The sequence below is a fragment of the Acomys minous genome, assembly GCF_964271855.1.
Source record: "Acomys minous genome assembly, chromosome: 13".
Lineage (NCBI taxonomy): Eukaryota > Metazoa > Chordata > Mammalia > Rodentia > Muridae > Acomys > Acomys minous.
In genome coordinates this window covers 54,314,012-54,338,705 of record NC_140495.1, presented here as the reverse complement: position 1 = coordinate 54,338,705, position 24,694 = coordinate 54,314,012, and the positions used below count along the sequence as shown (strand labels likewise).

Here is a 24,694-nt window from a genome sequence, read left to right as displayed (position 1 = left end):
GGGCAGACTTGGGTGGCCAGACTGTGCCAGGGCGCTGGGTACGAGACCTAGGCTAGATATGGTGGCTTCCATAAAAGGCTTGAGTGAAGAGGTCAGGGAGACTCAGCAGGCTAGACCCTGGAGGAAAAAGCGGGAAGTCTCGCTATTGAGTTTAGTGGCTGGAAGCAGCACAGACAGGACCCGGGTGTTCACGTGTTTAACTTTAAACAGATGCTGGCAATGTCCCGACCTGGTGTTCTTCTTGCAAGGCACTCATGACTTACGCTCCAGGGTGCACGGAGGAACTGCACTCTATCACCCTAAATCAAGGCCACATCCATGCCCCTCATGTTAAGATGAGGGTCAGCAAGCAGAGCTTGTGGGGGGGCAGGGGAGGTAACTGTTGGGGGCACAAAGGTCCCTGTGACCACAGATCACTATTGAATGTTAGTCACGCAGGGGTGTTTCCTCAAAGAAGGAAGTGCCTGTTTTCCACCCACCTGGTGACCTTCTGTTATCTGTAGAGGCAGACCTCCTCCCTCCCCCATAATGATTATCCCAGAATCTCCCTCCTTAGACACTTATCTTTAGCTCCAACTTAATAGAACCCATCTTTAGGGGAGACGCCACATGTACTTTATAGCCTGCTGCCCTCTATGCTATTGGTCAGAGACAACATTAAATTCTAGGTCTTTAAACCATAGAATCCACTGTCGTAGTCACATGTTCTTTGTAGTCACACTTTAATCTTTATTTGCCCTTGGAATTGGGGTGATCATTTCCTGGAAATGTTTTCCCAAATTCGATTGTGTTTAAATATGCTGTCAGTAAACCACCTGATGTGAGACTCCCCGGAGTTGGATCCAGGTTGGCAAAGTCAATCTGAACTGAGTTTTCAGTCTTATCTCTTTGAGGTTGTTTCCCTGCCTGCTGTGATGCCTGCAGGGACCCTCTCAGGTGACCACCATCTCTCTATGTTTGCATGACTCAAGGGCTCAGGCTCAGCATTGTGAGCCACAAACCCAAAATCCTCTGTCCCCTACCGTCACCATCTTCAGTTCTACTAGATGTAATTGTTTTTTTATAATTCTTTTTCTTTTTTTATTATTTATTAATTCATTCATATTACATCTCAATTGTTATCCCATCCCTTCTATCCTCCCATTCGTCACTCCCTCCCACTTTCACCCTATTCCCCTCCTCTATGACTGTGACTGAGGGGGACCTCCTCCTCCTGTATATGATCATAGGGTATAAAGTCTCTTTTTGGTAGCCTGCTCTCCTTCCTCTGAGTGCCACCAGGCCTCCCCATCAAGGGGATGTGGTCAAATATGGGGCACCAGAGTTCATGTGAAAGTCAGTCCCCACTATTCACTCAACTGTGGAGAATGTCCTGCCCATTGGCTAGATCTTGGTAGGGGTTTGATGTTTACTGCATGTATTGTCCTTGGCTGGTGCCACAGTTTGAGCAGAACCCCTGGGCCCAGATCTGCCCATCATAATGTTCTTCTTGTAGGTTTCTAGGACCCTCTGGACCCTTCTATTTCCCTATTATCCTATACTTCTCTCACCTAGAGTCCCAGTAGGATGTCCTCACATCTATTCCACTTTCCTGGTAGGTGAAGACTTTCATGGGACATGCCCCTTGGGTTAGTGTCCAGTTATAAGTGAGTATATACAATTTGAGTCTCTCTGCTTCTGGGTTAACTCACTCATTATGATCATTTGTAGTTCAATCCATTTGTCCACAAATTTCAGGAATTCCTTGTTTTTAATATCTGAGTGGTATTCCATAGTGTAAATGTACCACAGTTTCTTTATCCATTCTTCTACTGAGGGACACTTAGGCTGTTTCCAGGTTCTGGCTATTATGAATAAGACTGCTATGTACATGGTTGAGCATATGTTCTTGTATGCTGGTGCATCTTCTGGGTATATTCCAAGGAGTGAATAGCTGGGTCTTGAGGTAGCCCTATTCCGAGTTTTCTGAGATAGTGCCAGATAGATTTCCAAAGTGATTGCACAAGTTTGCATTCCCACCAGCAATGAAGGCGTTTTCCTCTTTCTCCACATCCTCACCAGCATGTGGTGTCACTTGAATTTTTGATCTTAGCCATTCTGATGGGTGTAAGATGGAATCTAAGAGTTGTTTTGATTTGCATTTCCCTGATGATTAAGGAGGTTGAACATTTCTTTAAGTGTTTCTCAGCCATTCGATATTCCTCTGTTGCAAATTCTCTGTTTACTTCTGAGCCCCATTTCTCAATTGGGTTATTTTTTTTGGTGGTGTTTAATTTCTTGAGTTCTTTATATATTTTCTATATTAGACCTTTGTCAGATGCAGGGTTGGTGAAGATCTTCTCCCTGTCTGCAGGCTGTCGCTTTGTTCTGTTGACAGTGTCTCCTGCCTTATAGGAGCTTCTCAGCCTCATGAGGTTCCATTTATTAATTGTTGACCTTAAGGCCTGGGCATAGACATACTCTTGAATGGTCATCGTAGCCGTGCGTGTTACTGTTGATGTTCCATCTTGGGAGAAGGGGGCTGGGGGAGAGGCCACAGAGCCTCACCTAAATATCCAGATGTCCACTTGTATGTAATTCTTCCCTAAGTGCATAAGGCTGTGGAGCCTCTGGGAAAGAATAGAACAGTGGCTCTCCACCTGTCAGTCACGGCCCCTTTGGCAAACCTCTATCTCCTAAAATATTTACATTATGATTATCACAGTAGCAAGAGTACAGTTATGAAGCAACAGTGAAAATAACTGTGTGGTGGGGGCCACCACCACACAAGGAACTGTGTTAAAGGCTCTCAGCATTAGGAAGGTTGAGAACCACTGCCCTAGAGGATATGGGTGGGGAAGAATGGCAAGAGGGGACCCCATCTACACAGCTGTGGTGGAATCCTCTTTCGTGCTGCTTATAGGCCTTCCAGCATGACTGTTTTAAGGCCACCCATGCTCCTGTCCATTAATCCTTCACCCACTGCCCTGCTTTTTTAAAAGCCCAATATATTCATGATTTCCCCCAAAGCAACCTGTGGTGGACTTTTACCTTGGATTGCTGGGACTTTAGGAGGAGGGCATATATGGTGTTTATGTCCCTGAGGGAAGACATTTTAGAAATGCCCAGTCAACACGCAGCAATTGATTCTCCTGCCAGAGGGCTTACTTGGCTTCTATCTGAGGCTCCCAAGGGACACTTCTTGTATAGTGGACTCCACGCCCCCCCCCAATCCCCCCATTCCCTGGTGCAACTGCCAGCTTCAGAAAACCTGTCTGGGTAGAGATGACTCTGCAGCCTTACTTCCAGCCAGCTGTCCAAAGGAAGATGTAAGCAGATAGGGCAGGTGGGCTGGGATGTTTTCTCTTGTCATAAAGAGAACATACACATATGGTGCACTCTCCAAATCCATGGAGTTTCCACCTGAACCTCTCTCTCAGTACCAAATCTGCACACGTTCAAAGCCCGTAGGTGAAATGGTGTGCTATCTGCAGAGATGCCGTGAATATCATTTTTCCTCCAATACTACTTCAAATAGCTCTTGAATCTTCATACTATGTAAGATGATATAACTCTGCATAAATAACCGTGTTTAGGAGACGAGAAGGAAAGTTCCTCTGTGCATATGATGTACAATGCAGTTTTTCCATCAAATTTTCTTGTCGTGGGAACTGAACACAGGGCCCTGTAGATGCTCAGCAAGTGCTTGACACCAAGTCACACTCTAAGACCCCTTTTCTAATGTTTTTAAACATAGTATTGATGAATCTGCAGATGCAGAATTTGGATGAAGAAGGCCAACTGATCACCACATATATACATACTGCACATATAAATATATTGCATACATAATATACTTCTTGATTTATAATGTCTGCATATTTGCCTCTGGGCTCTGTAGACAGAGTCTGTCTACCCTGGTGTTATACTATAATGGATGGGCATAAATCATACTATAAGGAGGCAGTTACTTTTCAATGACATTATTATTTTTTTTTCTAATTTTTTCTCCTTTATTAATTTATTCTTGTTACATCTCAATGGTTATCCCATCCCTTGTATCCTCCCATTCTTCCCTCCCTCCTATTTTCCCCTTATTCCCCTCCCCTATGACTGTTCCTGAGGAGGATTACCTCTCCCTGTATATGCTCATAGGGTATCAAGTCTCTTCTTGGTAACCTGCTGTCCTTCCTCTGAGTGCCACCAGGTCTCCCCCTCCAGGGGACATGGTCAAAGTTGAGGCACCAGAGTATGTGAGAAAGTAATATCCCACTCTCCACTCTACTGTGGAGAGTGTTCTGTCCATTGTCTAGATCTGGGTAGGGGTTTAAGGTTTACCGCCTGCATTGTCCTTGGCTGGTGCCTTAGTTTGAGCGGGACCCCTGAGCCCAAATCTGCCTATCATAATGTTCTACTTGTAGGCTTCTAGGACGCTCTGGATCCTTCTACTTTGCCATTCTCCCATGCTTCTCTCATCTAGAGTCCCATTATTATTATTATTATTTGTGGCTCAGAAAGGTTATATAATTTACCTGAAGCTACCTAGTTAGTAAGTAACAGAGTAGGGCTTTTCAACTTGGAAAAGATAGTTAATGATAGAGTTCATTTTAGCCCTGGAAATAGATGTGGCTTGTGGCCTTCAGCCTCCACACGGGACACTCACACTCCAGAGCCACCAGGCAGGGCTGGGATCCCTCTGGCCTCATGAGCTCACTGGGATTTCTGCCAAGATCTCTTAATTATTAAGGCTTTTCGTGAGAACACGGCGGCCTGAAGCTCATGTCTTTCCTGTGCGTTCTCCCAGCTTCAGCCATTCTTTTGTCGCTGGCAGATGCCCCCTCTCTGTGGAAATGGAGACTTCCTCCTGGATTTCACCTTGTGGAGCACACCACAGTTATCAGCGTGCCAGCTCCCAGTGGCCATCTCCTGCCTCCCCTTGACTCACCCTCGTGTCTCAGCTCACTGAGACACACTGCTTAGGAATGTGCTGCTCAGTGCAGTTTCCAGGAATCAGAGGCTTAACACCAGGCTTCAGAAACTGGCGACGGCTTTGCATGTTGCTTTAAGAAAAACAGTATTTTTGTAAATTCTTTGAGACTTTCCACACAACGTATTTTGATCATATTCACCCTCCATCAACTCCTCTCCTGTCTCACTCACCTCCCTACCCACCCAGCTTTGACTATTTGCGCCCCCCTCCCTCCCACCATCAAGTTTGGTTTGTTTCCCAAAAACTAAGGAGCAGAGCCTGCCCCCAAGAGCGATTGACCTGCCAGGGTCACATCATCAAAGAAAACAGCGTTTTAATTCCCAAAGATGCTGTCAAATACCAGCAGCTCCTCAACGAGGGTGGGATTTCCTCATCACCTCTTCAGCTGCATGTTGGGAGTTTTGATCGACCGAAGCCAGCACGCAAGCCTTGTGCGGACTGTCACAATCCCTGTGAATTCATCCTTGTACCTGCCTGGTTGTGGATGAAGTTTTCAGCCACCTCTGGCCCTTTGAATGTTTCTGACCCCTCAATGCATGAAGAGCCCCAAGGCCTAGGAGGGCAAGGGCTGTGGTTTGTACATTCCATGGAAGCCTGGCCACTTCCCAGTCTCCTGTTCTCTGACGACTGACCAGTTAGAGGTCTCTGTGTTAGTTGCCATCCACTGACAGAAGCTCCCCTGCCGAGGCGTGAGTGGTGCACTGATCTGTTAGCAGGTCATCTGTAGCCCTTTTCGTACTGTGGTCACTTTGCAGAAAAATAGCATTGGTTTCTCCCCTAGGGCCTGGGGCCTATTTAGCTGCAGCTTCTTGGTACCATTAACACTGTTAGGGATGGGCTCCATCTCATGGAGTGGGCCTCAGAGACAATTAAAAGGCGATTGGTTACTCCCACAGCACTTAGGCCATTGTTGCGCAGTGGGCTGATGTATTCTTAGATAGGGCTCATGATGACATCAGTCTTTTCCTAAACGTTGGCGTGTCTATTAGTAGCAGTTAATTTTTGGTGAGTGGCAGGAATGTGACCAGCATATTCAATGTGTTGTCCAACCTGGAAGATTGATGTAAGGTCTTGAGAGTCTAATTCCTTTTCTGTAGATGGGCATAACAGTCAGTCACCCACCTCTCCGTAAGTATTAGTGGTTGGGCCCACTCAGATGCCCCTAATCCATGAATGTTTAAGTTCTTTAAAGAGGAAAAGCATTTTGGTAGACGTGCCTTTATATTTGTTTTTTGTTTTTGGAGACAGGATTTCTCTGTGTAGTCCTGGCTGTCCTGCACTTGCTTTGTAGACCAGGCTGGCCTTGAACTCACAGAGATCTGCCTGCCTCTGCCTCCCGAGTGCTGGGATTAAAGATGTACTCCGTCATGCCCAGCTAGACTTGTCTTTTAAAAATTACCTTTGGATCACTTATAATTCCTAACATAACACAAATAGATACAACACAGTAATTTTAAGAAGTAATGACAAGAACAAAAGGCTATACATATTTAGTTCAGATTAATATTTTCCCTTATAATTTTTTGAAACACAGTCTATGTAGTTCGGTTTAACCTTATATTCATAATCCTCCTGCCTCTGCCACCCAAGTGCTAGAGTTACAGGAATGTGCTACCATGCCTCAACTTCTCCCTTATAATTTTGATCTGTGGTCAGTTGAATCTGCAGATGCAGCTACTACTGGGGGAGAGAAATGTAACAAGCCAATTTAAGGCTCTGGCAGGAGGACAAATATTTAGACCATCAGGGGCCTGGCACATAGTGGGGCTGCTGGCTAACAGTTGTTGGGGGAGCCATGTACCACTGGGCTTTGCAGCACTGAGGCTCAGTTTGGTCCACGTGATCATGTATTCTGCAGGAGCATCTTGAACACGCTCTGAGACTCCTTCACCACGGACTGACTGTTTTATCTCTGGGGCTCAGTGCCTCTGCTGTGCCTGGCATTTGTCCAAGCTGAGTTGCAGGAGAATGATCACTTGCTTTCAATCGTGCCCAGGTGTGCATCCCAACACTCCAGGACTGTATCCTAGAAATGGTATTTGCACCTCTCACTTGCCTTGCCAAATTCCTTTAGAAGTTGTCCCTGCCCCACCCACACTGAGTCCCAGACATCTCTGGGTTATTCTCGGGGTAGGTGCAAGTGCCCACACTGCATATGCCACCTTAAAAATTCGGCCCATTCAACTTCTTGCAAGATCCTGATCTGTTTTTTCTTTTTCTACCAATAGGCCTGGAATCTGCATTCATCTGAACATCAAATTAGCCTAAATTTTTTCCTGTGTTTACTTTGTCAATTTGACCAAACCTATTCATATCTGGGAAGAGGGAATCATCATGGAGAAAATGTCCTTATCAGATTGGCCTGTGGGCAAGGCTGTGAAGTATATATATATTTTTGACTGATGTTTGACATGGGAGGGCCCAGCCATTAAGGGTGGCACCATACCTGGGCCCAGGGCTCTGGATGCTATAAGGAAGCAGGCTGAGAAAGCCCTATGGAACAAGCCAGCAAGCGGCACTTACCCATAGGCTCTGCTTCAGTGTCTGCCTGCAGGTTTCTGCCCTGACTCCTTCAATGATCTGACAGTAATAAGCTGAAATAAACCCTTTCCTCTCCAGATTGCTTTTGCTCACGGTGTTCTATCACAGCAGTAGAAAGACTCGCCGAAACCCTTACAGTTATGCCTGCATATAGTAGCACTGTGAAAGCACCAGGATCAGTGTTCCTGCCGGGAAGCCAGCCCTCATGATCTGACCACGTTTATCACTCCTTTTACACAGAGGAAACAGGTACAGATGCCTGAATAGTTGCCTAAGGTCCCAGTGAAGTGGCTGCTCAGATCCGGGTCTGACGTGTTGCAGTGTTGCTTCCAGGTTCCGTTGCCCAGAGACATGATGGCTACCGAGAAGACAGCTCTTCCAGGAAAACAGCTGATGGCTCTTTAAAAGTTAATTGCATGATGAGTAGGCAGGCCCTGAGTGACTAGGGAATCTTAGTTCCCTTTCTCTTCCTGACAGTGAGAGGCCAGCTATTATTTTCCAACAGATAAACCTGGTCTGTTAACTCAGGAAGTTTGAAATTTTCCTTTCTCTTAATTAACACCCCTGTTTCTGTTACCACCACAGCAGAGAGTCTATCCCTTCAGGGAAGGGGTGGCAGCCTCTCCTGGATCAAAGATGTCTGGCTGGAGCGGTGACACTGTCCAACCGTAGACCTGCACTGCCAAGAGTACCTGGTCCCATTTCAGTCTTGGCAGGAGCGAAAGTCTCCAGCGCACAGTGTATGTGTGTGTGTGTGGGGGGGTGTGTGGCCTGGCAAGAGGCTCTGATTGTGACAGCCTTCTCTGGGTTCAGCATCCCTGGGTGGCTGCAAGGAGAAGCATGCTCCATAGAGAATAAGAGTGAGTCAAGGGAACTGAGAGTTACAGCCTTCTCAGAAGCCAGAACACATTGTGACTCACGTCCAGTTTGAGGCCGCTTGCCAGAGGTACATCCAGGAATAGGCTTGAGAGCTAAGCACAGCTAGCCTGACTTTGTAGCTGCCTGCCCCCTGCAAGCCATCTCCTTTTGGAATTCTCTCCCTAGGACACAGTTTGTGTATGCCTTTCTAACATGCACAGCCTGTATGTAGCAAGGTTCTAGGTTTCCCTAGGCCACTGGTTGAAGTTTCTCTTGATACCTGCATTATTGTACCCAGAGAGAACTTAGTTTTGTTGCAGATATGTTGACCAAGTTGTATATGATCCATATTGTAGTGTTCCATTAGTTCTCTGTCCCAAGAGAGGGGGCCGTCTCCCACTGATGAAGAAACAACAGTGTGGGTGTTTGGACGTTGATCTGAGTTCCGGTAAACTTGAGCCGGGAGGGTGTGATTGTGTCATCCTAGTGTGCTAGGCTTTGTTCATACACACCCTGAAGCAGGAGCCACACGCTTTGGTGTCCCTCAGAACTGCTTATTTCTAATTGTTGGGACCCATCACCCATCATCAAGCATGCTCCTTAAAGCCCCGCATTCATACACTCTCTCATTTATTTACTTTACATCCCAATCACAGCTTTCCCCCTCCCTCCTCACCCTCAGTTTCTCCTCAGAAAAGGGAAGACCTCCCATGGATACCAACCAACCTTGCCATATCAAGTTACAATAGGGCTAGGCACATCTTCTATTGAGGCTAGACAAGGCAGCCCAGCTAGGGGAAAGGGATCCAAAGGCTGGCAACAGAATCAGAGGCAGCCCCTGCTCCAGTTGTTAGGGGGCCCACATGAAAACCAAGCTGTACATCTGTTACATATGTGTAGAGGATCTGACCTATGCATGCTCTTTGGTTGTTGGCTTAGTCTCTGTGAGTCCCTGTAGGTCCAGGTTAGTTGATACTGCAGGTTTTCTTGTGGTGTCCTTGATCTCTTTGGTTCTTTTAATCCTTCCTCCCACTCTTCTAATATTTGGCTGTGGGTCTCAGCATCTGTTTCTGTCAGATCCTGGGTGCAACCTCTCAGAGGACAGCTATGTAGGATCCTGCCTGTAGATATAACTGAATATTATTAATAGTGCCCAGGATTGGCTTTCTCTAAAGCTGGGCCAGTTATTGGTTGGCCATTCCCTCAATTTCTGTTCTATCTTTATTCCTGCACATCATGTAGGCAGGGAAGATTTTTGGTTGAAGATTTTGTGGGTGGGTTGTAGTCCCCATTCTTCCATTGAAGTCTTGCCTGATTACAGGAGGTGGCCATTTTAGGTTCCATGTCCCCTGTTGCCAGAAGTCTTAGTTATGGTCAGTCTTATAGATTCCTGGGAGTTTTCCTTGTCCTAGGTTTCTGGTTCATCCTGGAGTTGCCCGTTCCCCACCAACTTCACTTCTCTTTTCCAGTCCTTTCTTCCTCGGTCCTCCCCACACTAGATCCCTCCTGTTCCCCTGCCCACCCCTTCTTCCACCCAGACCCCTCCCTATACACACTTCCGATCTCTATTTTATTTCCCCTTCTGAGTGAGATTCAAGCATCCACTCTTGGGCCCTCCTTGTTACTTAGCTTTGTGGGGTCTGTGAATTATAGCATGGTTATCCTGTACTTTATGGCTAACATCCACTTATAAGTGAGTACATACCATGCATGTCTTCTCCAGTTTGGGTTACCTCACTCAGGATGATATTTTCTAGTTCCATCCATTGGCATGCAAATTGCATGGCATCTTTGTTTTTAATAGCTGAGTAGTATTCCATTGTGTCCATTCTTCGGTTGAGGGACATCTAGGTTTCCAGTTTCTGGCATTATGAATAAAGCTGCTGCTATGAACATAGTTGAGCAAGTGTCCCTGTGTGTATGGTATATTGTCTTTTGGGTATATGCCCAGAAGGGGTATAGGTAGGTCTTGAGGTAGACTTAGTCCCAATTTTTGAGAAACCACCAGTTTGATTTCCAAAGTGGTTGTACAGGTTTTCACTCCCACCAGCAATGGAGGAGGGTTCCCCGTTCTCCACATCCTCACCAGCATAAAGGCCCTTTTAAGTTGGATTGTTTGAGAGACCTTGGGCTGGACCTGAGCAGCATAAACTGGAGGGTCATTTTAGGCCAAGCACATTTGTGTCCCAAGAGGAGGTGCTGTTCTCAGGTCAGAGAGAGGCCTCCTTGTCCTAAACAGTTTCCTCACCTGGCCTCTGACTCATATTTCAAGGTGTAGAGAGGAGGAAGTTAGGAGGGGACATCTGAAAGAGTTTCAGGAATCCTGAAATAATGAAAAGATGAGGAAGAATGGAAACCACACAAAAGCTGAGAAAGTTCAAAAGCTGAATAATTTCAAGGAATCTTGAAATAATGCACAGGACCCACGCAGAGACTGGGAGAAGGTGAGTTAACACACAGAGACTTGGAGGAGGTGAGTTAACACACAGGAGCCATACAGAGACTTGGAGGAGGTGAGTTAAGACACAGGAGCCATACAGAGACTTGGAGGAGGTGAGATAACACACAGGAGCCATGCAGAGACTTGGAGGATGTGAGTTAACACACAGGAGCCACACAGAGACTGGGAGGAGGTGAGTTAAGACACAGGAGCTATGCAGAGACTTGGAGGATGTGAGTTAACACACAGGAGCCATGCAGAGACTTGGAGGAGGGTAGTTAACACACAGGAGCCACACAGAGACTTGGAGGAGGTTCTGTGGCAGAGCTTCTGACCACGGGCCTGCTCCTCTGCATCTTCTGTTATGAGTTTGGCCTCTCAGTAACTCAACATTTCCTGGTTTCTTCCAGCATTCTGGTGCATGAGACCTTAATGTTCCCACAGCCTTAACTTCCAACTTTGTCATTCTGGTGTGTGACAAGACTTTTTCTGGGGAGCGAGTACGCACATGTCTACTTATCCAGGTAAGGGGCCCATGACAGGCAAAAGTATGGATTCCACCCAGGTCCAATTTGGTGAATCAATGCGTTTTATTTGGGTTACTTACATGAATATTGCTGAGGACTTCCTTAAAGGAACAGAAGCGACTTAAAGACAGCTGCATCACTCCAGCAAGGGTGGCAGCTCAGAGAGCTGGGAACCTGGAACACACTGCGCAGCTTTCTGTCAGATCACCAGGTTGGAGAGGGTTCTTTTCAAGTGACTCAGTTTGTTTAAGCCTTTTCCAGCAAGCTTGGCTGGTTTCTGCTTCTTCTGGGCAGCTGGTCTCGTCTGAGAGTGACTCTAAGCCGTCATTAGCGCTCACTCTTGTATAGAGGCCTAGCAAATCTGATCAGTTTCAGGGACTTCCTGAACCTGTTCCCCTCCATGCTTAAAGAGCTTCCAGGCAGGATGGAACCTTTCCATCATGGAGGAACCTTCTCTATGACACATTCACTCCTTTGTCACTACTTACTGACTGGCCTCGCTTCTAGTGTATCCCCAAACCTGCTCGGGAACATTTTTTTTTCTGAAGCATGTGTCTCTGCCAGACAGACTTTTAAAAGAGGAAAGAGATGGTTGGCATGGTTCCCTGACCCTTTCTTACCCCGCAGCACCTATCCTCTGTCACTGCAGGGATCACCCCATCAGGCTTTAATTAGTAATATATTACCTGTGTCACACTGCCTAGCTGTGCTTGTCGGGCATCCGGATGGCACAGTTGAGCAACACGAGGTCGGAGCCAGAGTCCACGGGAAGGGCATAAGAGCCTTTCCCTCAGCCTCTCCCCACTTACACTTGGGTTCTCAGTTTTTATGTGCTTCCAACCCTCATCTTTTCATGCCGTCCCTGGGCCTCACAGTCTGCTTCTTCCTTCAGCATCTGTCCCACCTTCTGGCCACCTGGCTGGCCCACAGTCCTTTCTCTTAGCCATTTATTCAGCTGTGGCTGGTTAGGCAGTCCCAGCCCCCAGGGGAGGCCTTCGCCGACTTGTTGGAGCTCATTTGTGCTTATGTGTTACATTGTTTATTATGCCTTAAGTTATATTGTCTTGGTGTTTACTGATAATTTAGGTAACAAACAAGAAACTATATCCACTTAAAGTGTGCATCTTGATGAATTCTGAGATGTATACTTATTCCTGTAACAATTAGCTGGGCAAAACAGGCTATTTCCAACATCAGTATGGGCTGTTCTCCTTTTCCAGGCCTGTGACCACTGCTCTAATTTCCTTCCTTCTGTGTATGTGAAGTGCACAGGATGCCATCCTATTTTTTGACAATGCCACTGTGCAAACACACCATTATTGGGTCACCTGGAGCAAGATCCTTTCTAGCTATTAGCTACTTTGCCTAAAGCTGCTATGCAGTACAATTTTGGGTGTTCACACATATTATTTCTTGAGTTTAAACTCCTAATAACAGAGTTGCTAGGTCAAAGAGTAGGTATGTATTTCTAGTTTATGAATGTGCCATCATGCTCCCCCAGATGGGCACACACATGTATGCTCCCCCAGATGGGTACACACATGTATGCTCCCCCAGATGGGCACACACATGTATGCTCCCCCAGATGGGCACACACATGTATGCTCCCCCAGATGGGCACACACATGTATGCTCCCCCAGATGGGTACACACATGTATGCTCCCCCAGATGGGCACACACATGTATGCTCCCCCAGATGGGCACACACATGTATGCTCCCCCAGATGGGTACACACATGTATGCTCCCCCAGATGGGCACACACATGTATGCTCCCCCAGATGGGCACACACATGTATGCTCCCCCAGATGGGCACACACATGTATGCTCCCCCAGATGGGCACACACATGTATGCTCCCCCAGATGGGCACACACATGTATGCTCCTCCAGCAGTGTTCTTGCATGTATCAGAGTTCCAGCTGTGTCACGCCCCTGCCCACACTTGTTATTGTTGATCTAAATTTAGTCCTTCCAGTAGGTGCACAGAGCTCTCTTGTGGCACTAGTTTGCACTGTCTTATTCTACTGTATTCCAGGTCTTTGTTAGATGTCACTCTCAGTCATTATCTTTCAGGGTAGTGGCAGAGTGCTCAGCTTTCCCCATTGATTGGACCCAATCCAAATGTCACAAGTCCCTTAAAATAAAACTGAAACATGGAGGAAGATGCCTCACAAGTTGCAGGTAGAATGGCCAGCCATCCCGGCTCAGGTGGGACTGAGGAACTCTCCGGCTGTAGGACCGTTAGTGAAAAAACTCACATAGTAATGGCCAGTCAGAAGGTTTAAAGGGCAGTCTGAAGAAGCAGGGAGACACATCTAATTACCAAACGATACACTGTCCTGGTTTGCCCAGGAATGGCCCCCCAGAGACTCATGTGTCGGAATGCTTGGCCCATAGAGAGTGGCATTATTAGGAGGTGTGGCCTTGTTGCAGGAAGTGTGTCACTGAGGAGGCGGGATCTGAGGTTTCCTATGCCCATGCTCTGCCTGGTGTGCGATGAGAGTCTCCCCCAGTCTCCTTCTGGCTACTGTGGAGGCCAGCCTCTTCCTGGCTGCCCATGGAGGCCAGCCTCTTCCTGGCTGCCCATGGAGGCCAGCCTCTTTCCTGGCTGCCCATGGAGGCCACCTCTTCTTGGCTGCCCATTGAGGCCAGCCTCTTCCTGGCTGAATGTGGAGGCCAGTCTCTTACTGGCTGTGGATAATGATGTAGAATTCTTGCCTCCTCTATCACCATGTCTTCCTGCATGCAGCCATGCTTTCCATCATGCCGATAAAGGACTAAACCCCTGAAACTGTAAGCCAGCCCCAGTTAAATGTTGTCCGTTATAAGAATTGCCTTGGTCATGGTGTACCTTCACAGCAATGAAATCCCTAGCTAAGACAGCACTTGGTTTCTCCGTAGCTGATCCTGCAGATCCCTCCTTCTGTGATGGTAGGAGAACAACATTACACTTTCCTTTTCCAATTGCTCTGGATTAATTGTGTTGCTGTAAAGCATCCTGACAAAAAGCAGCGTTGGGAAGCAAGGGTGTGTTTGATTTCCAGTTTCAGATACGTCCGTTCCTGTGGAGAACTCAGAGCTAAACCTGCATCCACCACTGAGGGCAGAGGGAGAATAAATTCGTTTGTGCCTGGCTGTTCACTCTGCACCCGGCTAACCCTCTCTACTCTCACACAGCTCAGGACTCCAAACAAGGCAATGGTACTGCTCACACTGGGGTGAGTCTCCCTATATGAACAATGAAGGCAGCCCCCCACTTGCATATCTGCAGGCCACCTTTACCTAGATAGTGCCTCAGTTGAAATTCCCTGCCCAGGTCACTCAAGGCCCTTTTCTCAAACTGACAGTTAATGATCCAGCACACTAGTTCCTGTGCTGATCCTGGTCTTACAGGAGGGAGGGACTTGTTCTATGGGAGGACCCCAGAAGCATTTCAAAGGACCCTTTAACTTTCTCGGTTCTTTGCATCCCGGGTTTCCCCTAGGTCCATGCCCTCAGGCACGCGCCCTCACCTGGCTGTCTGTATTGTGAAAGAGGGTCTCAATACAGGGCTTATAGTCTCTTGAGTTCATTCCAAGGGAGCTGGAGGCTCAGCTTCTCCACTCTTTTACTGCAGCCTCAAACACACACACTCTCAAGGCACTTGCACTACATGCTAGTTCTGGCGTGTGCACGTTTGAAATAAGAACACTCTACTTTGTACATGCTGTATGCCCTTGACATCTAGATGGCTGACTTTTGGTGTATAGGGATGTGTTCCAACAAATGAAAGCAGAAATAAAGCCAAACCTTTGTGTTTCAGATAGCCAATTAAAAGTCAAGGCTTCTGAGATTTGAGTTTTGAAAATCAATGGTGGTTAAATTGACCTTTGACACAGTGCTTTGTGTCCCTTCCCTCCTGAGGGTAGTGTGCCAGGAATGCTGCCTGTCCTCCTGGTGGGGGATGGAGGGGTGGGGGTGGGGGGAGTGTATCTGTGTGTGTGTGTGTGTGGGAGGGGGGATGGCAGGAGCAAGGGGAGTAGGGGAAGGAAGGAAAGAAGAGGGACTCTAGCCAGTGGTTTGAAGCTCTTTAGCGAGGTGAGACAGGAGAATGACTTTAAACGGAAAGTAATCTTTTGTGAGAGAATTCTGGAGCTAGAAAGCTCCTCCGACCAGGAGCCTGGAATGAATCCAAGGCTGAAGCCACCCCAGGCTCATGCACAGGCCACTGACTGGGCAGGCAGTCAAACCACAGGCAGGGCGTGTGTTCCGGGCTAGATAAGACTGGAGGGAAGTTGCTGAGGAGATTATGTGTTTACCTCAGAACCCGGAAGGGTTTGCAATAAGCCAGCCGCATGCCAAGGCTGGCCAGCCCCTGACTCCCTTCTCTTCTCATCCCCCTACGACAAAGTGTGTATCCAGTCTCAGCAGCCCCCCGCTGAGCAGGCAGGATCACCTTTAGGCACAAAGAAGGAACTGAGGCCCAAGCAAAGGGTCATTCACATTTCTTGTTCCATGAAACATCTGTCTTCAAAGTCCCATGAGCTGATGAGGAACGATTGACAACCAACAGCTTTTGGAGAGGGACGCTTGGCTTTGTTTAAGGGGGTGACTCCTGGTAGGTCAGTCATGCCCCAGTGGTCAGCCACACGCCTAAGAGAGTATGAGCAGCACAAATTGTACTTGATGCATTTTTTAAAAGGAGGACGTAGCATTGGGTAGGTTGGGAAAGGGGGCGGAGTTTGGAGTGTATTTGGGGTGGAGTTGGGGAAGATGGGTAAATACAATTATGCTGTACAAAATTCTCAAAGAACTAATAAAAAACCGAGAAAAACAACATCCTTCAAACAGACAACAGCAAAGCATTTGTCCGTTAGCGTCTAATTCCTGAGGATGTGTACTACAGACATTTGTTTCTTTTGTGCCTAATACTGTTTTAAAATAACACAATGGCATTGCCTGCTTGACTGAAAAGCCTCTGCGGTGCACTTGCAAACCTGGTAGCAGGCCTCTGTTGTCCCTGTGTGTCAGTGTGCTCTTCAACCATGGATTCAACTCAATACAGATGGGAAACCATCCACGTTGGACATGCACAGATTTCGCTCACTATTTCTTGCCAGTTTAGGGTAGGTGTCCTTGTAGCCTTTCAGGTGTGGCTGGTTCGTCTCTTCTCTGCCGTGCAGTCCACAGCATCCTGTGACCTCAGCACGAGACGTCACCCAATGGCCCTTCTTCACTTGTATTTTTCTAAAAATATGTTTTAAATTACAATAGAATTACATCACTTTCCCGACTCCCTTTACTCCCTCAGGCCCTCCAAGCTACCTTCTTCTGAAGCACTGCCATGCTTGCCTTTTGCAAGTCAATAGATGTGTGTATGTGTGTGTACATATGTGTATCTACAAACATGTAACATGTGTGTGTGTGTGTGTGTGTGTGTGTGTGCGTTAACTTTCTGAGTCTGTTTTCTTTTTTTCCTGGAAACCTTTTGAATTCACACATAGCAACTTGCACATCGTAGTAAATATTCATTATTCAAGAATAAGTTAGTCACACAGTACATAAAACCAAGATTTGCCAAATACCTTCTGATGTGATAGAAAATGAAATGCCCTCTCCTGCTGACCCAGTGCTGCTTGTTCCAGCCACACGATGGCTGGCAGCTGTGTCCTCGTTAGGGGTGGGGCAGTGGAGGACAGTCTGTCATTCCCGTTTGTGCCAAGGCAAAGTTTGAACAAGAGACAGAGCCCTCAGGAAAGAGGTGAAGTCTTAATTGAAACTTGGAACTGGGCGTGGTGGCGCACACCTTATATCCCAGCACTCAGAAGGCAGAGGCAGGCGGATCTCTGAGTTCAAGGCCAGCCTGGTCTACAAAATGAGTCTAGGATAGCCAAGGCTACACAGAGAAAGCACTGTCTCAAAAAACCAAGAAATGAAAAATAAGAAAGAAACTTAGGTAAAAATAGTGTTCTGGCCCCAAATTGTTATGATCACTATTTTTCCTACACAGTCCAGAAATGGTCAAAGGCAGATGTGTACAGATAAAGATATATGGAAAGCTGGTCTACAGTCAGGGCCGTTAGGTGACTAATTCTGATGACCCAGAGCTGGGAACCACTGCTGCTTGTAGTACCTCGAGAAAAGTAAATCCAGAGTAATAGGAGCCTCGGGCTTAAAGAAACATCACGCTGTCCTTTGCTCTAAGAGAGTGGATGGCAACAAAAGCATGTCTGAGCCTTTCTGTGTCTGGCTCCGTGCTGGGGCCTTTGTGTGCCCGGCTCCATGCTGGGGCCTCTAAATGCCTGAGACCACAATCCATGGCTTATAAAGAGTGATTAGCTGAGAGGTAGCTCTTACTTGTCTTATTAATTTTATAAATGGAAACACATATTCTCTCAGGACCAGAGGCTCGGTGATGTCATGTGAACAGATCTTATACGACAAAGAATCACTTGTAACATAGTCATAGTTGTGTTATAGTCATGTTGTAGTAACTTAGTCATGTTATTGATAGCTGCTGTTGTGATAATTCTTGGTAGATACTATCAAGACAGCTTCACCATTCCAGACCTGAAATGCCTGTATATTAAATATCATCCTGAAAGCCTCGGAGATTGAGGTCTTGGTCCCCCTTTGGTAGACATAACCATTGACAAGTGATTGGATCATAACAGCTCTGGTCATAGTTAGTGGATTATTCCAGAGACAGATTTATATTTGGAGGTATTATTGGGAGATAATTGAAAAATTCAGAGGTGGGATATAGTTGGAAGAAGTGCATGAGACCTATAGAAATTTACACAGAATGCCTGTGCTTGAGTTCTTTATAATTTACTTACCCAGATATTAGAACACTTCTGGTCCCAGAAAAATTGCGTTATTTCCTATATTTTAACTTATATTTCATTGGGTATTGGTAACATTGAACATATATTTCACATTACCGTCTATGGAATAGCACGTCTGTCTCTTCTGCTTAATTTGCTTTGTGGAGATCGTTAACTCATAGTAAGCATTGACCTATGTGGTGATGCCTGTTGCAAACATCTCTGCTCAGTATTCCTTAACTTCTCAAACATTTATTAGACCAAGCTTGTTTTTCTTATATCAAGTTTTCAATTTCAGGTGGTGGAAATCACAATTTTTCCTTCACTGTCTCTCATCATGCCAAGCTGTTCTACTGAAGTTATAAAGACATCTTCCTGAACGTTCTCTTGAGCTGAATTTCTCTGTCTCAGACTCCGATTTGCTGAAGGCGTGTCTGCCGTAAGAGGTAAGTCAGGTTGGATGCTAAGTCTGACTCATATGACCCTTGGCTCCTCCTTCCTCACTGTCCTCCTCACTACAGATGATCAGCTTTGAAGGTGCCCATCTCTGAGACCGTTCTTCAGTCCTACAGTAGAATCCCACAGCTGAACATGTGCAACACACACACACACACATGTGCACACACACATGTACACAGAAAGAAAGAGAGACAGAGAGAGATAGAGACATATAGAGAGATATACACACAGTGACAGAGAGAGACAGCCAGAGAGGTACACACACAGAGAGACAGAAAGACACACACACACACACACACACACACACACACACACACACACACGTACTGGGGAGAGAGGTGGGCATCATTGTTTTGCCTGTTGGGGTAAGGTCAGCAAGGGTTGGTTTCAGTTTTCAAGAGCAGCGAAGGAGGTCTTTACTGCTCACTGACCAAAGGTCTTTCTTGGTCATTTTGGAGCTTGAGTGAATAAAATGAGAGGATCATGCTATAAACAGCTTCTTGGTGTATAAAGAATTTTCTTTCTTATTGTATCTGAAATAGCATGGTAATTTCCCTCAATGTTTGTGTTTGTTTCAGGTGCCAGATTAAGTGGTTCTCAATTTTAAGTGCCCTTGGATAAGCTGCTTTCCACAGTCAGTAAGAGACAAGCTCCGCCCCCACCCCACCCCATTCCAGTCACAGAGTGTGCTAGACTCAGTACTTACTCATTTTACAGACATTACTCTAGTGCTCAGGGCACCAGCATAGGGGTCATGGACACAGTATGGCGAGACACGTACCTCATGCTCTAGTGAAGGGTGGGCTGACATGAAGCAGAAGAACGCTGCTGGGTGAGATGATTCCGCTTGGGAAGGTGCTTGTAACCAACTTTAATGATCCAAGTTCAAGTCCCAGAACCCACAAGGCAGGAAGAGAATGCCACATCCAGCATGTTGTCTACTGTGCATTGGATCCCACGCCCATAAGTAAATGTAATAAAAACATTTAATGAAGCAAATAAATAAACAGATGTACTTGAGTACCAAACCCTCCATGAGACAAGGTGTGACTCTGACAAAAATTTAGGTTCCTCCCCTTCTTCCTCCTCTTTCCTATAAGCTGATAGAGTGGAGGACACCTCTGACAATTAAAAGGAGAATGACTTTGACACAAACTTGAGATGTACTTACACTGCCATTGTCACACTTTAATCCCAGCTTTTACTGTCACTGAGATTGTTTGAGAGTACTCTGGTTTTTTTTTTTTTTTTTTTTTTGTGCCAGACATATAAAGACTGCCTGTTACATAAACTAACTTGCATGTTCCGGCCTTTAGAAGGGAGGGGAGTTACCACGCTCTTAAAACACCAAAAGTCTTGGACAATAGCTCTCTCAAGTTCAAAGAGAAGTGATGAAAACCAACACTGTCTCCCCACTGAGAAACATCATTAGTTTAGGGCCAGACGTTCCTGTTCTGGGTGTAATAAAGCTCGTCTTTTATGAAAAGATGGAGGGCGATAGTGGAGGATTGTATCAAGGTCAAGTCTACCACAGACCAAAATCACAACATGCAGGCTACACGTTTCCTTGAGCAAATTTATTAACAGAGATTTAGTAAAGATGTATTCATCTGTATTGAATAAGAACACAGGTTCAGGATATGGCCTCTGTAGTATCTTGAGAGGCCATCTAGGCAGTCACAAAGCATTTTTATGTACAAGGACTGCGCACGTCACCTGACCGGGTAGGAGTAAGCCAAGGTATTTGGGATACAACCAGTATTCTTAGGAACTTGTTCCCTGGGTGTGGATGTGGGTGCAGGGGTAGGGGCGAGAAGAGGCTCAAAATCATAGCTATTATAAAGCACACAGCCATTGGCTTTAAAAACAGCAATGGATTGGCCGCACGTGATAGCACTTACCAACTGTTCTGTCCCACCAAGTAATTTACCCTGTCAAACCTATTGCTGTAGAGTTCCGTGGCAATATTCTGAGGTGTACACGGCACAGCAGCGCTTCGCCAGGGATAACCTTCATTTCTCACCCGTGTCTTTGTACCATGGTTTCTGTGTTTCTCTTCAATAGTACAACAGAGTTAAATTGGAAGTGGGACAGAGAGGCTCTTTAGAGATGGTGGAAAGGGATAGATAAAAGAGGAGGAGGAGGAAGGTGAAATAAAATATGGATGTCTAAAAGTCATAAGGAATCATATATTATTACCTATCTAAACTACTGTGGTATATGTGAATATGTGTCTAAATGTACATATATAGTTTAAATGAGCTTTTCGCATTTGGGCTGACAACGCCTACTCTCAGAGTCAAAGACCTCTAAAACTGATTCCAATGCCAGACACTAGAAGCCTTCCTCTTTGTTGGCAGGACTGTCTGAATCCCCAAACATGCATCTGATTATTGTTGTCCGTTTTTTCCCTCCAGACATGGAAGATAATGCACACGTCAGACGCAGGATGCAGAGGCCCCTGAGCTGTAACTTCCCCAAATGCCTCTTTCCTAAGAACTCAATCCCCTGGTACTGCAGGATACCATGCAGTGCCCCAAAGGTGGGGGAAAGCCAACAGCCCTTACCCAGCTATGCTACATAAGAGCCACATTCTTAGCCGTCATGGCACAGGAACCCTAATGGTACAGCAGTGGCATGCGTACCCTTGCTACCTTTAATTGGACTCAAGGCCAGGCCAGCTGGGGAAGCTCGCCACATCTGCTTTGGGTAAAAACTGCTGCTTGTAATGGCAAAGTGTCCGGTACCGCCTGTGTAAAATTGCTACAGTGCAAGTAACACCTTTTGGAGCCAGCGCTGCACTTCAGAAGAGAGCAGCTGGAGTCACAGTGCAACGTCTCCAAAGCAGCCTAGCGTCCCGGAAGGCAGCCTGCCTGAGTCTTTGGTGCATGCTTTTCTGCTCATGCTAGCCAAGGCCCCAGGAAAGGTCTGCCGGCTATAAATTAGGGAGTTAAATTGCTCTAGCTCCCAACCCTTATTTTACTTGAATAAAACAAACATCAAAAGGGAGGCCTGCCTATAATATCAACAGTGTTTTGTGCCTAGTCAAATTCCCTAGGAGTAGAGTTGGGTAATTGTATCATGGAAACCTGAAAAGAAAAGGTTGTTTGCTCAGAGCTTTGGGGATTGAAACAGTGTGCTGCTGGTTTTAGTATAGGTTAAGGGCACTGACTGCTCCTCCAGAGGTCCTGAGTTCAATTCCCAGCAACCACATGGTGGTTAACCTATAATGTGATTCTCTCTTCTGACCTTCAGGTATATGTGCAGGCAGAGCACTGTATACATAATAACAAATTAAAAAAAATCTTAACCAACAAACAGTCACCCAGGCCACATCATGTGATGGGATCATGGTGAAAGCCTGTGCGAGAAGAAGCAAACGGTGAATCAGGAAGTGGGCAGGATCTCCCAAGTGTAACATTCCTCACAGGAACTAACCAGCACTCCCGAGGACTCCCTGCGGCTTCCGGGGGCAAGGCTTCCTCTGATGACTCAGTCACCTCACAACAGGCTTTGCTTTATAGGTGTCTCGACACTTACAAAGAAGATGAGCCTTCTAAATAACGGACTCTTGGTAGACACAGTTAACATTCAATTCATAGTGCAGAAGTGTTCATTTTACCTGCTTTTTTCCATCCAATTTGCTCTACTAAAAAGAACCTGGTGACAAGTTCTACCATCCCCGTGAACTTGCACCGTGCCATTCATTTCTCTTACTTTAATGCTTCAAGTGGGCCTGGCATCGGCAGGGCTGTCTACACAGAAGTTATCGGACCCTGGCAGGTTGTCGGACAGCTGTTTGACCAGCTCAAGGGAGAGACGATAGCCTAGGTGATAAGGGTGGCTGCCTGGAAACGGCCTTTGAGTTTCCCAGTGTTTTCTAATAATCAAGCAAAGTCATGGAACTTGAGCTCAGTGTTTAAAGCATGACTTCCTCCCAGGAACTGCCCTCGGGGCTGGCTTTGGGCTCCAGGCAACTGTCTGAGTGGGCTGAACTCTGCCAGAAGCATCAGGATTCCTGGTCATGGGAGTGAGAAAGGGACCTTGTAGGAGGGCAGGAGTGTGACACTGCACCAGGGGCTCCTCTGAGAGGGACGCTCCGTCCTTAGTGTCACACACTCACAGGCTTCCTGAGGGCATCAGGCCCTGTTCTGGACTCTGACAAAGCTCTGCTGCTTGTCAGGAAAGTAAGTTTCATGCACTGACTCACTCCCACATGTTAGGAGACGTGGTCTTTGAGTAGGCCAGACGCCGTGTTCTAATGACTTGCATGAACAGAGTCTAGAATAGTCCCCCCCTTGGCATGGCTGACCCCTCCTTTATGCTTGGTTGGTTGGTTTTTCCAAAGGGCTGGCACATTTCAGGTGAAGTAATCTCAAGCCCTTGTGTAAAACTCCTTAGTTACTTTTAACAAAAGAGCTGGAAGTTCTGAATGGGGAAAGAATACGCTCTCAAGGGTCCTGGCACAGGCTGATCTGGTCATACTGTCTGCTACCCCATCGGAGTAGCTCAACTACCCTGAACACGGCTGGCGACGCATTAAGGTCTTTTCCTCAAGCACTTCAGACTATAGTTGGTAGTTGTTTTAAAGAGAGAGCCGTGGCTATAAATGCTTCATAAAAGTGGAAGTATTACTGTATACTGGGGTGAAATACTAGATGTTAGTTTTCTTCTTCTGCTTAGCTCTGTGGCTGTGGCTGAGGCCTCACTGACATTCTGAATCTCAGTTCCTTGCCATCAAAATAGAGACACTACATCTGTAACAGGAGGCCTAAGAGAGGACGAGCACGTGAGCTCAGGTTGAGGGAGCTCGCTAAGCTCGCTCTGGTAGAGCCTGGGACACTGATGGCATTGTGTGTTCCCTTTTGGTTCCTGGAAGTTCTAGAGAAGGAGACAAGTGCTCTAGACACAGAAGTATAGTAAGTGACTACATGACTCTGTGGGTACCATGATGGGGCATTTCCACAGAAGTCAGCCTGCTTATGACACATAAATTGAGTGAAATGCAGCTTACAATGTGGTCTGATATTAATAGTCATCAGTAAAGAACTGCTAATATAGATCCTAGTGACGGAAGAGTGAGCTTTCAAAGCAGGTACGCCTGTGCTGACCTACACACGCTAACCAGTCCTATGTACCACATGAATAAAACTGTCCCTCAAAGTGAAGTGCAGTCTGTAGAGAAACGAACAGCTCAATGGGTTTCGCAAGGTAAAATTCCTGTGAGTGTGTCTATGCATGCCTCATCCTGCTGAGGGGTACTGGTGTGCTCCCCAATTTGAGTGGAACTGTAGCTACCCAAGAGACTGAGGCCGAGGGATGAAAGTTAGAGGTCTTCCTAGGAAACTAAGCAAGCCGTTTTCTAAAAGTTAAAATAAAGAAATGGAGGTCCAGTTCTCTTGGTAGAATGTTTGGCTAGCATACAGTAAGGCCTTGTGTTCAGCCTCACAAGCCATGTGAAGATGTGGGTCGCTGGTAGAGAGCTGTTCTGTGGGGTGACAGAGTCACAATAGAAAGGAGATGATTAAAGATATGACTGAAATGATTCATCATTTGCCCCAACAGCCATATATTTTCAAGCTGTGTGGTGTCCATTCGATGTTCAACTCTCAGAGGAACGTGTAGGGAAAAAAATTCCTCCTCCTCATCCCACTCAGGCCTTGCTGGGATTGTCTTTGCTCATGAGGCAGGAACCCATGGAAGAACTGGGGGGCATGGGGAAGTGCTACACGGCCACCACACGGAGGCCCTGGGAGAGAGACACTGTCTCCACTACCTTATACTACAGTTGTATGGACTGAGACCAAACAAGAGATGCTATCTTTCTTCCTTGTGTGGCTGAGCCAAAGTCCTTAGAAACAAAATTGTCCACAACAGGTAACCGGCTTTGAACGTCTTGGCCAGCTTTCACGTTGCCTCCTTTTGTACTGCCTGTTCTTCGAAATGGTGGGGGTCGGGGGTGGGGGGTGGGGCAGCCCTGCTCACACGGCCTAATACAGTGCCCAGGGCCACCATGGCCGTAGCAGGACAGAAAGGAGCTCAGGTATACACTCATTCCTACCCCTGCCCCACGTGCACAGTGGACTCCAGC

General features: G+C 46.6%; 1 long non-coding RNA gene across 2 annotated transcripts; it reads left to right on the top strand.

Moving 5' to 3' along the window:
* The first annotated feature begins 11,123 nt into the window (after positions 1 to 11,123).
* Positions 11,124 to 19,753, top strand: LOC311580503. 2 transcript variants are annotated; one of them, XR_014773480.1, is made up of 4 exons: positions 11,124 to 11,332; positions 14,383 to 14,556; positions 18,443 to 18,590; positions 19,182 to 19,753. It is a non-coding gene; the product is annotated as an uncharacterized lncRNA (long non-coding RNA). The 2 variants fall into 2 exon arrangements; XR_014773481.1 differs by lacking the exon at positions 11,124 to 11,332 and adding an exon at positions 13,973 to 14,269.
* The last annotated feature ends 4,941 nt before the right edge of the window (positions 19,754 to 24,694 follow it).